The sequence below is a fragment of the Gymnogyps californianus genome, chromosome 10 (assembly GCF_018139145.2).
Source record: "Gymnogyps californianus isolate 813 chromosome 10, ASM1813914v2, whole genome shotgun sequence".
NCBI lineage: Eukaryota > Metazoa > Chordata > Aves > Accipitriformes > Cathartidae > Gymnogyps > Gymnogyps californianus.
In genome coordinates this window covers 23,570,585-23,585,356 of record NC_059480.1, presented here as the reverse complement: position 1 = coordinate 23,585,356, position 14,772 = coordinate 23,570,585, and the positions used below count along the sequence as shown (strand labels likewise).

Genomic DNA, 14,772 nt, shown 5'->3' with positions numbered 1-14,772 from the left:
GAAGACGAGAGGAGTCAGATCTAAAGCACTTGACCCGTGAGAACACAGTGTCAGGACCGAGAGAAAGAAGAGACTTGGAGGAAACACGACAGCGGTCTGCAAGCCTGCAGAAGACTGCTGTGAGCAGGGCTGACAAGAGATAATTGCTCTGAATTGCAGGTTTAAAGCAGAGACTAGGGAGAAAAACCCCGTCTGATGACAAAGGCACGGGACTCTGTCCGAGGAGGGGTTTGCAGAGTTCCCAGGGCTGGAGGTCTGTAAGGGCAGGCTGCCCTTATTGACCTTCTCGGGGCAGGGGAGGAGAAAGAGCCGCCCCAGCTCCCTCCGGAGACCCCCAGCACCCACGTACCCAAACCTGCCGCCCGGGGAAGCCAGGAGCTGGCACGGCGACCTGCGTACTAACAGAGGGAAGGTGCTGCTCCGGCTTTATCCGGCTCAAAGTCTGCCTGGGCAAAAGCAGCAAGGAGGAAAATCAATGAAAATAAAGTCAGCGGTAAAGGAAAACTTTGGAAAGAATGAACAAAGAAGGAAAAAGGGAGATAGTAAAAAATTGAAAGAGGGGAAAAAACATACTAAAAACCCCACAAACACTGCTGACACCACCTTTGTCCAGCCCAGTTTTCAGATTATTTCCTCTTCCAAGCACAACTTAATGTCTCTGCCTCCCTTTGCCAGGCTGTCCTCACAGCACACGGGTACCAAACCTCTTGAACTAGTAAAATATATACATTGGAAATTGTGACTGCACCAAGAATCAAGATTTCAACTACAAGAAAAATGACTACAAAAATCAAAATTAACTATAGTAATCTCTGAGCCCTTGTGAATGTATTGCAACCCCCTAGCTCAATCCTGCAATTTTGCAAGCCCAATATCTATTTTTGTTATTTGCCACGTTGGTTATGCTTTAACCCCAAGTTATTACTTAGGGGATCATATGACAATCTCAGCCTTTGCTGAAGAAACAGTGTTTTTCTACTTGTTGCATAGGACAACAAAAGCACAGCTTTAAAGGCATGGAAACTGGAAGGCAGAAAATGCATATTTTAGTAAATATTCATGAACAGTTCTGTGTTTTGAAGACATTCAAGTCCTGATGTGAAAATGTATGCAGCTGGTAATAGCACAGACTACCTAAAATTTGGTCAGCCTAAGTTTATTCTCTTAAATATATCACGGCAGATCTGCAACAAGCTCAGATAATTGCTGCTCCTTAACGAGATTACAATGCTGACAAGCACCACGCAGAGCTATGAAACCGAGAAAGTCTTCATTTGGGAATGAGGGGAGGAGGGAAGAGAAAATACATCCAGTAAAAACAAGCATTTCCTGCTAATGCCTCCCAGGGTTTGATGCTCTACATCAACTCCCATCCCCACGGCGAGAAACACTATAATCCCTGAAAATTACCCTCATTCCAGTTCTCATGACATCTCTCCCAGCACAGTGACCTTTTGGCAAGGGCTGTGACAAGCGACCTCTGTTCCCATACTTGGTTTTGTCCCGCAGGCAGCGCCGGCGGCGGGACCCACGCGAGCCTCCCTGGCTGCATGGAGCAAAACAGACAGGCACAGGCTAAAACAGGGCAATGAGATGGTGTTATTAAAAGAAGGAAAAAAAAAAAACCCCAAAACCCAAGCAACTCGAGCCATCAATTTCCTCTCTCCTCCTGCTGCTGCCAGGAGCCTGCGTGCCATACAGGCACCGAGAGCCCAGACGAGATGCCAAGGAAATCCTATGCACGATGCCCTCATCAGCTATTTGCCCTGCCTGGTGGTGCTGAATCTTTTCCATGTAAATATTTCCTAATTTATCACATTTTAAACCTAAAATCAGCTTTGGACCACTTCTTCATGGAGAAATACCCTCGGCTTACAGGAGCCCTTTTTGAGGAGTTATTGGCATCCCTCAGGAGGAGCCGGGCTTGTCACCAGCCCCAGATTTACACCCTGGCACACCTTCCTTGCACAGTTCTTGGCAGGCGTCAGACCTCCTCCGAGCAGCCGGGAAATGTCCCCCAAGCTCGGGGTCCCTGCCAGCACCTGCAAAGAGGGTCCTGCTTTTCCAGCCCAGGAAAACCACATATCCATACAAAGCAAAAAAGACATGCACTGATTTTATTTTTCAGTATACCTTCCCCCTCTACTTAATCAAAATCCAAGGGCTCTTGTAGGTAGCATGTTACATTCCCTAAGTATGAAATTAAAAGACAGAGGGGTTCAAAAATGCTCAGCAATGACTTAACCCTGCTCTTAAGTTCAGTACACGGAAGCCATTTAGGCAGATGAGCAAGCGGCCAGCACGGCACATGGAGACGCCTCCGGAAAATCTGCCCTTCTGGATGCTCATACTACAGGGACGGTGCAAGAGGATTAGGATTTGTTTTTTAAAACACGCAAAACAACTCTTGAATAGAAACCAAAGCATTGCTCCCACCGTGGAAAGATCTGGAGCTGGAAAAGAACTGAAATACGAATCCAAATCAACAATAAACATCAAGTTCAGACATCATCCTGACCTAAATTTCTTATCTTTGGCCCAATCCTGATAAAACCAAAATATTTTAAAACACTGTTTCCAAAACAATTATTCTCACAAAGTTCCTACATTTAATAGTAATACCTCTAAAAGCAGGAACCAATTAGCGCTTCCCACTTTAACAACTGCAGCACAGTTCCCTGGTTCTGCTTTATTGATTTCCATAGTCCTTTCCACGTGAGGCTTACTGCCAAGCCACCAGCCTGCCTGGAGGAAAAGCGAAGTCATGGGAATCCACACGGCCTGTTTGCAACAGGGGATGAGATGCTTCAAGACTGGGATTGCCTGGAAATAACAGGTAAATCTATGGAAGTCCGTGCTGCGCTATCTGTACCAGGGCAGAGCCCCTTCTGCCCCTGTATTGGGTTCTGCAGCATCTGTCCCACAGCGTTTGTGCTAGAGAAAAGGCAACAAAAAACCCCAGGCAGGTCAAGGGAAGCGATGAGGTAAGGCATTGGTCATCACGGCGGGCAGTGCTGTCATTACATGGTGACTAACCCCTGCTGTAGTCAGAAAACCCCTCTGTGCCGCGTTTTTCCCCACACCCAGGACCAGCCTAAGCGTCAGGCGCTTCCCAAGGGCTCATTTTATTTGCTTTACAGAACAGCAAAAGGAAAACATAAACATCCACGGATGAGCAGCGGCTGCTGATCTCACGCTGATGTGCTGGTTGCTCTGGCTCCTGTTCCCCCTGGGATGGGGCTCCCGCTCCCCCCTGCCCGGCAGCACACCCGGAGCACAGCCCCTGCTCCCCGGGCCGCCACGGGAAGCGCAGCCTCCCCTGGGAAGCTGATCATTAGGTATTTATCAGTGATTAATGCCAATCCTTCACATACTTATTCATCACCATGTTTTGGATTCCTTGGGCACAAACAAGAGTGTTCAAGTACAACACTCGCACCTTGTGCTGTGCATCCTCCGGGGAGGTGTGCTCAACCCCTGGGATCACCGTGAACTCTCCACTCTCTGATGTGGTCACGGCACACACTCTGCACCCCTAAACCCAGGAACACTGCACATAACACCCTTGAAAGCCAGGACAGAGGATGCCCAGAGCCTCCAGGACCCGGTTACCTACCCCCAGAGACCCGCTAGCACTGTAGCTGCAGACAGGAGAAGGGAACCAGGTGACACCACCTTAGATACGAGCACCATCGCAGCATCCCCAAACCTCACAACAGAGAGCGGCCAAGGGAGCCCTGGGATGAGAGAAAAGAGGGGCTGGAAAAAGTACCTGCTTCAAAGAGCCCAAACAGTAGGAAGGTCAAAGGATGCAGCACTTCAGAGCGCTGACAGACACACAGAGCTTGGCATGAGGCAGAGACCATGAAAGCTTTATATAAAATCCTAAAAGCGAGGAGCTTGCCAGGGTGATAGTGTAACGCAAAAGACTCTTGGAGTAACCATCTCCACAACGATCAGAGGTGACAAGAACCACCGCGGTGTTCATGGGATGGTAAGCATTGCTGGCGCTCTTATATATAGTTGAACATGTCATATAAATACAGGACATCTTTTCATGATCTAAACGTATAGATGTCTACGCGGCTGATGTCCTGTACATCACTCAACGCTATTCTGGTACCTCCCAGTGCCACGTCTGCTCCAGCAACCGCCACCTGCCAAGCCGCATTTCCGCAGGGAATTTCAGCAGCTCGGAGCTGAGCAGGCACGCTGGAAGGCAGCCCAGCACCTCCGTCCCACGGCGGGGTTAGGTGGCAGCTGATAAATGCAAACATAGATCTTCACATAACTCCTGCCAGCCAAGCTAAACCCGGGTAAAGCACTGCGGCCTGCGCTCGGGGAGGGATTTGGGCAATTGCAAGAGGATCTCTCAGTCATCACCCCCCAGCCCTGCTCCCTGCACAGGCGCTCGCTCCCGGCAGCGGCTGCTCTGTATTAAGGCAGAGAACACAGGTACGTGTCAGGAGGTCACCGTTCCCACTCCAGCTGCAGCCCCGCTGCTTATTGCCAAGTTTCCATTAAGTGGGAACATGATTTTTCTTCTCTCCTCCTGCTGTTAAAAAGCACATGGGAAAGCACATGAAGGTGCTAACTTTCTGTTGACCCTTTATGCGACTTGCTCAAAGAAATGAGAAATTTCTGCGGGTATCACAGCAACAAGGAATAGCAGATTGAGACCATGTATTTTTACTAATAGTTTATTGCTTTAATAAAATGTTGTTTCCATTGTCTTGATTTTTTTTTTATTTATTTGTTTTAATGGAAGTCCTCAAATAATTTTCATTGGAAAAAACACACTTGACATGAGCAGAAGGCCATGACGGAGCAGGAAGGTAGCACCACAGTGCAGGACTCGGAGCGTTCCCGTGTGAGCAGCAGCCAAGTCCAGCTCCCTCCCCTGCCTGGGGAGTCCAAGGCACAGGCTCAGCTCCCAGGGCAGCTTCTCTGGGGCACCACCAGCTTCAAGGACCACCGCCGCGGGGTGACCACCGCCGCGGGGTGACCACCGCCGCGGGGTGACCACCGCCGCGGGGTGACCACCGCCGCGGGGTGACCACCGCCGCGGGGTGACCACCGCCGCGGGGTGACCACCGCCGCGGGGTGACCACCGCCGCGGGGTGACCACCGCCGCGGGGTGACCACCGCCGCGGGGTGACCACCGCCGCGGGGTGACCACCGCCGCGGGGTGACCACCGCCTAAGTTTTGTTGCTGCTTTCATCTCTCAAAGCAAGCCCCCAAGTGCAGGGTGCACGGCTGGGACCCACATGCAGTACCGACGGCTGCTGCAGGTCCACCCACCCGGGCAGCCCCCGGGTCCCTGGCGGTGTTTGCACAGTGCCGTCCCATGCTGATGCTTCCTGGTGGCGTGAATCAACCCTGCCACTGTGCACACTGAACGTTAACCTCTGCCAAGCTGTTTGCTTGCTGCGTGCGCAGCGTGTCAGGGACGTACTTTGGTAAACCCAAAGCACGGGATGAACGTCAAGTTCACGGGAGCAGGAGGAGCTGTGGCACCTTGGGGACACCACGCACCTCCAGCCGTCCCAGCAAGGGTATGTCACAGCTCCTCTCTCTGCTCCTCGGCCAGCACCCTGCTGCCTCCCCATCCCAAACGGGACCCTGCACCACCTCAAGAGCACTGTCACCCGCTGTCCCTGCCCATGGCAGAGACAGGCTAGAGCCACCAGTGCAAAGCCCCATGACATAGTACAGCCACTCGCATTGCCCTGAAACACTCCCATACCCCTGCCTGCAAACCTGGATTTAGCACCTTTCCAAACTGAAGCTCCCTAAGGATTTTTTTTTTTTTTTGAGCAATGCTTTTAAAGACATTTCATGCATTCTGGCTAATAAACTCCACAAGAATTTGATGTCTCCATCCTCAGCTGATTTCCATTCCTTAGTCTGCCCCTAAAGCTACAGCGCTCAGTGGCCTCAGCTCCCAGCGTCGAGCCGGGACACCCAGCACCACATGCCAATCGTACAATAAGGCATCGTGCCCAAAGAGCCAGCAACAACACGTGCCAGAGGAGACGACAGGCGGGTGCATGCCTGCTCCTGTTCTGCATTTCCAAAAGCAGCTGCTTATCCTCAGCCACGGCCAACAGCAATCACCGACACGGGCAAACATCAGCCCTCGGCCTCCCTTTCACACCCCGAAATCTCCTACCAGTTCACGAACAGCTTCATCTCTGGATCTAGGATAACATTAAGGCCTCCCAAGAACTGCATTTTCCTTCTCCCTGGCCAGCTAAAACAAATATTTGAGAACTTCTAGTTTACAAGAAGAAAACTGTTGGCTTGGGGAAGTCCCAGAGATAATTGTAAGAGAAGCTGTGAGCCAAGCTCAGAGGGCAAAGGTGACGTTGTCCCCAAGACCTTTCAGAGGGCTTCAGGTGGCTTTGTGAATCAGCCTCTCCCCAGCAGACCCTCCATGGGATCTCTGTGTGACCCTCCATGGGATTAACAGCACTCAGGACACAGGGTGCTCGATTTACTGAAAAATTGATTTTTCTATAGCAAGAAGTGTTTGATTCATTATCAGAATTAAGGATGAGCAAATAATCACAGAAGTTTGGTTCTGATTTCACGAGTAACTCTGGAACAAGGGCTGAGGTTTCAGATCGGTACCTGCTGAACCTAAGATCAAAACCAGATAAATTCAATAGAAAATTCCTCATTATAAAGAAATAATTTGCAGAAACAGAATAGGTCTCCTATGTTTCTTTCTTAAATACAACTAAACACCTGCAAATCTATGCAAAATAGCCCATTTACACACACTGACAATACTGACAGCTTCCTTAGAACAAAATATATCTTTTTTGGGTATATTTTTTTCCTTCTTTCCCAGATGGGAAAAAAAAAATGTCTCCATCAAGCTGGCACAGAAGCATGCTGATGGCAGGCAGCGAAAGATGATGCTCGAGTCTGAACTCAAATCGAGCCTCAGCTGCCTCCTTGTTCCTCTCCCTTACCCACGGACCCAGACCTCCAGCACCTTACAAGCAGTGCGGGTGTCTGGACAAGCCAGAGACACCCTGCAGCTCTTTCTCGTTTTGTGAAAACTCCTGTATAGAATTTTTCCACATGTTCCTAGAGGAAATTATAGCATTAAGGTTACGACTTAGAAGCTTAACCCTCCAGACCTCAGCACAAGATGGGCAGCTGCACACGATGAGCCAAAAATTAAATATTATTTTTCCCTCAACTGCCACAACCTTCTGGAGCAGCGCTGCTCAGAAAGGTGTCTGCAGACAGTTTTCTACATGTACAAAAAAAGCTGTTTGGCAGAAAGAAAAGCAATAGCTTTGAGAGGAAAAAAAACCCTGACCAGGCTCAGACAGCAGTTCCCATCTCGCTGGTTCTTTCTCCCAGTGAACAAAATGGCTCGTTTGCCGTAATTGCTGCCAAAACTCCATGCGATCAGGTCTAACCGCGGAAATTTCAAAGCCACTGTGAGTCATCTACTATTCTTTCTTAGTAAGACTTAACGCTGGGTGGGACACTTACAAAAAAAATTGATTTGCAGGAAACCTCTGTCATGGAAAAATACACTTCAGAACATCTCACGGGGACTACATAAATAGACATTTAGAAAAAGAGGAATGAGAGACCAAAGCATTTCTTTCTAAAAAGACTGTGATGCACTGCCAGCTCTCCAAATTGTTTCAGCAGACCTTTAGCTGTGACAGAGAAAGGACAGCTGAGCTTCCTGGGAGACCCCAGCACCCACGGGTGCTTCTCAGTGCACCCAAGAAAACACCAAGCAAGGCAGATTTGTGTTCTTCATGCAGAAAAGTCAACTGCATCATGTAACCGCATCTTACTTGACGAAAAAGAGAAAACGCAGGCCTAAAATATCCACTTGTTTTACCTCTTGTGTGTCACATTCAAAGTTTGAGAGAGAGAGAGAGAGAGGGAGAAAACTTTTGTTTTTTAAATAAAAAAAAAAAAGTGAGGTTGCCTTTAGCCAGGTAGTGGGGCACAAGTTATGAGGTACTGCCATTGCCACAACCCCCCAGGTTACTGAAAGCGTTGGAAACGTGTAATCAATTACTCTTGCTGGTTTATTTTTACCCCGGGGATCCCTGGAGGCTGCAAGCAGGAGTCAGCCCAGCTGATGGTGAGAGAAGCCCATGCTGCGAGGTGCATCTGATCCGAGAGCAATGCAGCTCGCAGCGTGTGTTCACGAGAGGTCTGTGTTCTGGGTGGGGGAAACAAAGACCGGGGGGAAGAACAAGAAATGAGGATTTCTGATTTTTAAAAAAAATCCTCCCAAAAGTCTGGCTGGTAAAATGGGTGAAGTTTCTGGGAAGTGGCTCAGTGATGCGTCAGTGCCGGCAGCGTGGAGGAGTCCCAGGGCACGCAACCGGCGGGGACCCTGATGGGAGAAGTCGAGAAGCAAGTTCCTGCACGGCAAGACAACCCGAAACAGCAACTGGCTGTGAATCACCCGCTTGCACAGGCTTGGACAGAGGCCGTCAGAGCGCTGCTCTGTGGGACATTGTCTGCCTGATACTGCCTTTTGTCTCTGCGCGCTGGAACACTCATCCCGGAGAAGAGCGGTCCCTCTGTGCCCAGACCACCTTCCCTGGCCATGGGGAGGGAGCTATAAACAGTCCCCAAAGCTGGGGAGCAGCACTGGGATCCCCCCGCGCCCGCCGCCAGCCCTAGGGAAGCCCAGGAAAGCACCAGGTGTTTATGAGCGGGTTTATCTTATTTCAGCCCCCAAAAAAAGTCCTCATGTGAGGGCTGTACACGAGGGCTCACTGCACTGGCAGAAATAAAAATCTAAGACAGGAATCAGGCCCACTCACAGGACCTGAAAAATGCAATCAAGGAAATTACAATTTAATTCTTCCACCAACAGAGGTGTAAACTGAAAAAATAACTCCCAACGCCATGAATATTCTGAATATTCACTGCTGTCAGTGTAAACAGGACTCCACACCCAGGGGAAAAAGCCTCTTTCTGTTGAGTAAACCTGCAAATAGTGATGAGGTTTTTCATCCTCAGCTCCGCACCTCCTCTCTCAGAGGCTTTCCATACTCCACCCCAGCTTGCCCAGGGTGGGCAACGGAGGGACGCTCTTTCTCTTCTGCAAAATGTCCACCCCATCACTATTCACATTGCCTTTTATTACAGCCTTCCTCCCTAGAGAGTCAGTTCCTTAGGGCAGAAGACCCCTTCTTATCTTATTTATGCCTTCTCTGCCAGAAAGAAGGGGATAGAGGAGGAAGGGGCAATGTTATTACACTAAGATAACTAATGCAAACTACTAGAGGTGTAGCACAATTTTATTTGCTGGAGATGGTCAGCACTGCATCCCCAGAGTGCAAAGGGGAAGTTTTAAGGGAAAATGGTTGCAGAAACACGATCAACCGAAGAGCACAGAGGTGTGAACACTGCATATGGCCGACGCCGGCTTCGGTGCTGACTCGGCGCAGACAAGCAGACACATGCCAAGGAGACATTGCCAGGTTCATTCCCACCTGGCCCCACTCTCAGGCACCTTTTCTTGGCAACAAAGCAAGCACATTAGCCTGATAAGATTGCTATCTCCAGGTGCTTATCTTGATATTAAAAACCTGCATCTCGTTTTGGCAATAACCCCAACCACATGCTGCGTTGTTACCCTGCCTGCTGTGCCAGCACACCACAGAGCAGCACCAGCTTCTTCTGGTAGTTGTTCCATCCCCCTCCCTGACCCCTTTTTAGCAAGTTTTCCCCCCACCGGTGTCTATTTAGACTCGTGCGAGCCAAAGCTGTTTTTAAATTCCAAGTTTTTCTTCTCAGAGGCAAAACTCGCCTCCCTGCCGCGGTGCATGGCCTCCTCTCCTCCCCTGGTGAGGAGGCAGCATGTGCCGAAGGGATGCCTGGCATCGTCCCAGCTCCTTTTGGGGTCCTGACTCTCCAGCATGGGAGCAGCAGCCACCAGACAGCTTCTCCCTCGCTTCAGCAGATGGGTGCCCGGGGGACATGGCACCCCAGCACAGGCAAGCTGTCTGACAGACATAAGCCCCACTCCTGCTTCATTACGTAAATCCCCAGGTTTTGGTGTTTATCTGCTTTAAGGATCTAGAAAGCACTAAATGCCACTGCAGCCCATGGGCACGAGGAGCGAGGGATGCGTGAAGCGCTCAGGGCAGGGGCGATGGCACACGATGCCGACCCCAGCGATTAGATACTTCCCACTATTATTGCATGGAAACAGAGAAAACTCTGAATTCTGAAGACACAAATATATGTATATATACATATATAGATAAAATTCATGATCTGCAAATCCCTCCTGTTTGCTCCCCCCAGGCACAGGAGCCAGGGTAAGGGTGCATGTCCCCTGCCCAAGGACCACGGCTGCCTCTTGCCACCCTGGACAAGGTGGGGTGCCAAGCAGGTGGGGGAGCAGCATAGCAAATATTTTGTAAAGAAAAGCTGACAAACAGAGCTTTTTTTTTTCCCCAATCCCTCCACCACCCTCTGCTTTCCAGGGTGCCTACACACGTGGAGCTAGTATGTGCATCTGGCAGATGCTCACAAGTCCATGAAAGTGAGTGGCAGGGCAAGGGCACCTGGCTAAATACCTGTTAAAAAATTATTTATATATATATAAACAAAAAATTAAATTGATAATATAATATATATGTATCTCCATCCTGCAGCTCAGCAGGGCCAAGGTCTGGCCCCACACAGCCGGCTGCAAAGAAGCCAGGCTGCATGCCAGCTACTCACACATCCCACATCTCAGAATGCAGAAAAAGCATGGCAAACAGCACCTGAATAAGGACCAAAAAAACCCTTCTTTTTGACAAAAAAAAAAAGCTGGCCAAGGTTTTGTGAAGGGAAAGAAAAAAAGAACCCAACCACCCCTTCCGTCAGACACATGCCCATGACCAAATCTCTCTCGGTCCCTGCAGGAGAATTTCCAGGGTACAGGGCATGTGAGAGCAAGTTCAAAACACATCATCGATTGTCAGCCAGACAATAGGAGGAAAAGGCATGAAGTGTTTGCTCTCGCCCTCCTCCCTCCTCAGCTAAGACCAGGTGCTTACTGACATTAGACACTCCAGCAACTCAAGACCCAGAAGAAAATCAAATTGCTTCCTCAGCTCTATTACACACAGATTTAGGGCCACTGTACAATGCTCATTCCCACTCAAACTTTTTTTTTATTATTATTTTTTAAATGACTTGCTACAAAATAGCTGTTCCAAGGTGAAATTAAGGAACCACCTGTTTGCAACAGAGGCAACAGAAGGGTGCTTCTCATAACAGAGCGGGACAGCTTGCTGCAGTACTCCGGGGCTTCAGTTATTTCAAACACTGAGTTTCTCCTTTGGTGTGTTCATTAGGTAGAGATAGAGAAGATAAATCTAGAAGCCTCTATGAACATTAATAATTGACATCTTTATGATTTCATTTCAAGGGAATAAAATTTGTGGCAACACTGGCAGTTAAGCGCATTCCCCTGATGTTTCTTTCCCTCAAGATTTGCTAGCTTGCTTTAAATCAATTACCAGAGAAGGAATAACTGTAAAAACCCAAGTTCAGTTCACAACTAACAGACAGAGGAGACACAACTGCACTTCTTTGCATGGTTTATCAAGGAAGTGATTTCTCAAATCACTGCTGGAGAGCAGACCCACTGTAAAACACGAGATCCTTCCTTTACTGCAGACACACCTCTAGTCTAAAGGGCACTTCATAAATTACATAGGATAACAACGTCAAGTTGACACAAGCCTTTACACTTTGCTACTGTCAAGAAAAGCAGTAAAAATTTCTAGGTGAGGCATGGGATTTCAGCCCGCTTCATGAAAGAACGATTTCACCAGCAAAGATTACCTACCTAGAGCTTGTAATTTCATTTATATATATGTAAAATAGTATCATCAGCAGTTTAAAGCAGCTGCAATTCTGATCCCAGCAAACTCTTCCTCAGCTGCGAGAGCTCAGGAGACACCTGCCAGCAACAGCATTATTTGTGGCAGGAGTTCAAGCCTCTCAAAATAAAGAGAGCATCACAGCCCCCAGGAGAAGTCACTTTATTAAGTCTTTTCCAGTAAGACCAGAGCCTCAACACTAATTTTCAATAATCCTGAAAAGGAGGATGTTACGTATCTAGAGAAAATTAAATGTGCAAACGGGTATCTAAGTGAGACCCTTCGATCTTCTCCAAGTAGGAAAGTTAAATCTTGGCAAAAAAAAATTAAAACAGATGTACCTCTCAATAAACTTTCATTTAATCGGCTGAACCAGAGCCTACAGGAATCTCTGTAAATTTTAACAGGTCTTTTCAGAGGGATCCGGGTTTTTCCCCAGCCTGTTTTGATAAATCTCAACTCTCTCCCCCAGGAAGCTCTGACCAAGCCTGGGGCTGGCCCCCTCGCTGGAGGGGAGGGCAGCACTGGGGCTCAGCCCCCCCCAGCCAGCTAAATCCTGCACAAAGACAGGCGACATACACTTTCCCATCGCAGAAAACCCGATCTTACAGGTTTGGTGATATCTCACAGCAAAAGGACAGGAGGAAGGGCCCCTTTCAGCCGCAGGCGAGCGCAGGGCAGTGGCACAAGGGGGGCTGCTGGCTGCCATCCCACACCAGTGCTCAGCGCCCATCCCCTGAGCAGGTATCCAGCATCCTTGGGCAGCACTCAGCATCACACGGTAACACTTACCCTGAAGGAAGGGGCTTTCTGGATATTCATAGTAAAACCAGTGCAGACCAATGACGAGCTGAAAAGGAAAGGTAGCCCAGGGCCCACGGGCTTAAACTCAGAGCTTTCCAGCTTCTGGCAAAGCTGGGCAGGATTTGGCCGCAAGACCCAAGCCACAGAGCTAACAATCCTGTGAGCATCATGAGAAGAGGCGGTCAGAAATTAAGTTCCCCGGTTACCTGCGAGCCTCTGGCATGAGCTCACGCTATCAAATGCCAGAGACAGCACGGGAAGGAAAACATGAATTCTTGAGCAATTAAAGACACTTGAAACAGAGTTCCCACCCCCTGAGCTGCAAACACAGGCAGCTACGAAACGCAACGCTGTACGCAAACAGAGAGCATTTGTCCCAGCGGCCACGGACGCAGCAGCCTCGCCATGACATCCCATTACTTACGATCTTCAACCGAACGTCAAACTAAGAGAGCTTCATCCACCCAATTAAGCTATCCATGTTTGTCCCCCAAACAGCCACATAACTCTAATTACTTCAGAGGCATCATGCAGATTTACTTAAAGGAGGGATTTGGAGACCACATAGACCTGGACACATAATATGTATTGTCCTGCTGTGTACAGAGAGCCCATGTCAGTCCTGACGGCGCAGGTGAAACACTCCCAAAGTCAACGGAGCTGCACTGGCTTGAATCATTGTCCAGGCCAGACCTGAGGCATTTTGGGGCTGAAGATTTCCAAAGAGCAGCCTCCTATACCAAGAAAGAGCATCATGCCAAATAAAGAAAAATAGCAACAGGCAGAAAAGGCTTTCACTGCAAGAAATCAAGCCGGCAGCTTGGCAGAACGGGTTGTGTCGGCCAGCTGCCAGCATGTTGGGAAACTCTCAGGTTTATCCCATATCCCAAAACGGCGGCTGCTAAAAGGGAAAGGGCAGAGACGCAGTTTCACCAGCTTTGGAGACACACCAGCCAAATACGTCTCAGAAACACTGAAGTTCATGTAAAGCATAAACACTGAAGCAAACGTAAAGCTACCATCTCCGAATTCCCTGATCCAGAGCCCCCATGGCTGACTCCAGCCCGGCGCAGGACTCATCAGCCTCGCTGGATCCAAACCTACCCATTTCAAAGCATGAAATATTAGTAAGTCATCCCAACTATGTCCTACAGGGCTGACAAACACCTCCCCATTGGCAAAGTTTGCTGCCCAGCCTCAGCAAAGAGCCCAACCAGGGAATTAACTAGAAAATAAGCCTCCTGTACTTAAGTAACTGCCTTTCCCCCCCTCCACGAACCGTCCCAAAGCCCGGCACCCCCCGCCCCGCAGCGAGCCGGGGCAGCCCGGGGAGCGCCTCAGCCTCCCCCCGCCCGCCGACGGGAACCGAACCGCTCCGCAAACAACCGGCAAGTCCGGCTCTTTTTCCTCTACCAACCTCCTGCCCCCGTGGAAACGGGTGCCTCATGGTGCTGTTAGAACCAGCAAGGCGTTTTCCCCCAAGGAACCGCCGGCCCCAGCAGCCGGAGGAGCCGCACCGAGGAGCGGAGCGGAGCGGAGCCGCCCGCCCGGCCCCGGCGCTTCGGTGCAAGCATCCAGGCTAGCTCCCCAAAGGCAAAATGCAGCGCGACCCAGCCCACAAGGCACTCCAGCCTATGAGCACTTGCTAATTAAGGGGAAACCACTCCCCCGCGAGTTAAGGAGAATATTGGGATGCTGGCAGGAAGGGTGGAGGAAAAGGGCAGGGTGGTTTAACGGGTTCTGCTCCTTTTTTTTTTATGGTGGGCGCTTCTTTTTCGAGGAAAAAAATAATCAAGAAACGCTCCATTAACGGTGAGGGGAACGGCTGCTTTTTTTTATTTCAACTTCACAGCGCTGCAAGTACAGGGACTCGAAGTGATTTGCTCCACTCCCATGCAAACGCAGCTTTCGCAGGGAGCACAGTTTTTTTGCCCTTTTGTACTCTTCTCACATGAAGCCCAATTACTTCGACAGGGAGAAGTCAGTTTTCCCCTGCCGCCACCAAGAAATTACATTTGGCGAGGGGAACAAATGAAAAAAGTCAGTGCAAATTAACAATGAATTAAGTACACATGCAAT

The 14,772-nt window shown here is 49.5% G+C and overlaps 1 protein-coding gene across 1 annotated transcript in view; it reads right to left on the bottom strand.

The window, feature by feature from the left end:
* The window catches only part of PLD1 (phospholipase D1), a 68,718-nt gene extending 54,539 nt beyond the window's left edge, over positions 1–14,179 (bottom strand). The window contains exon 1 of the mRNA XM_050902144.1: positions 14,111–14,179. The gene's annotated coding sequence lies outside the window, so the exon portion shown is untranslated. The remainder of the gene's footprint in view (positions 1–14,110) is intronic.
* Positions 14,180–14,772: the final 593 nt, after the last annotated feature.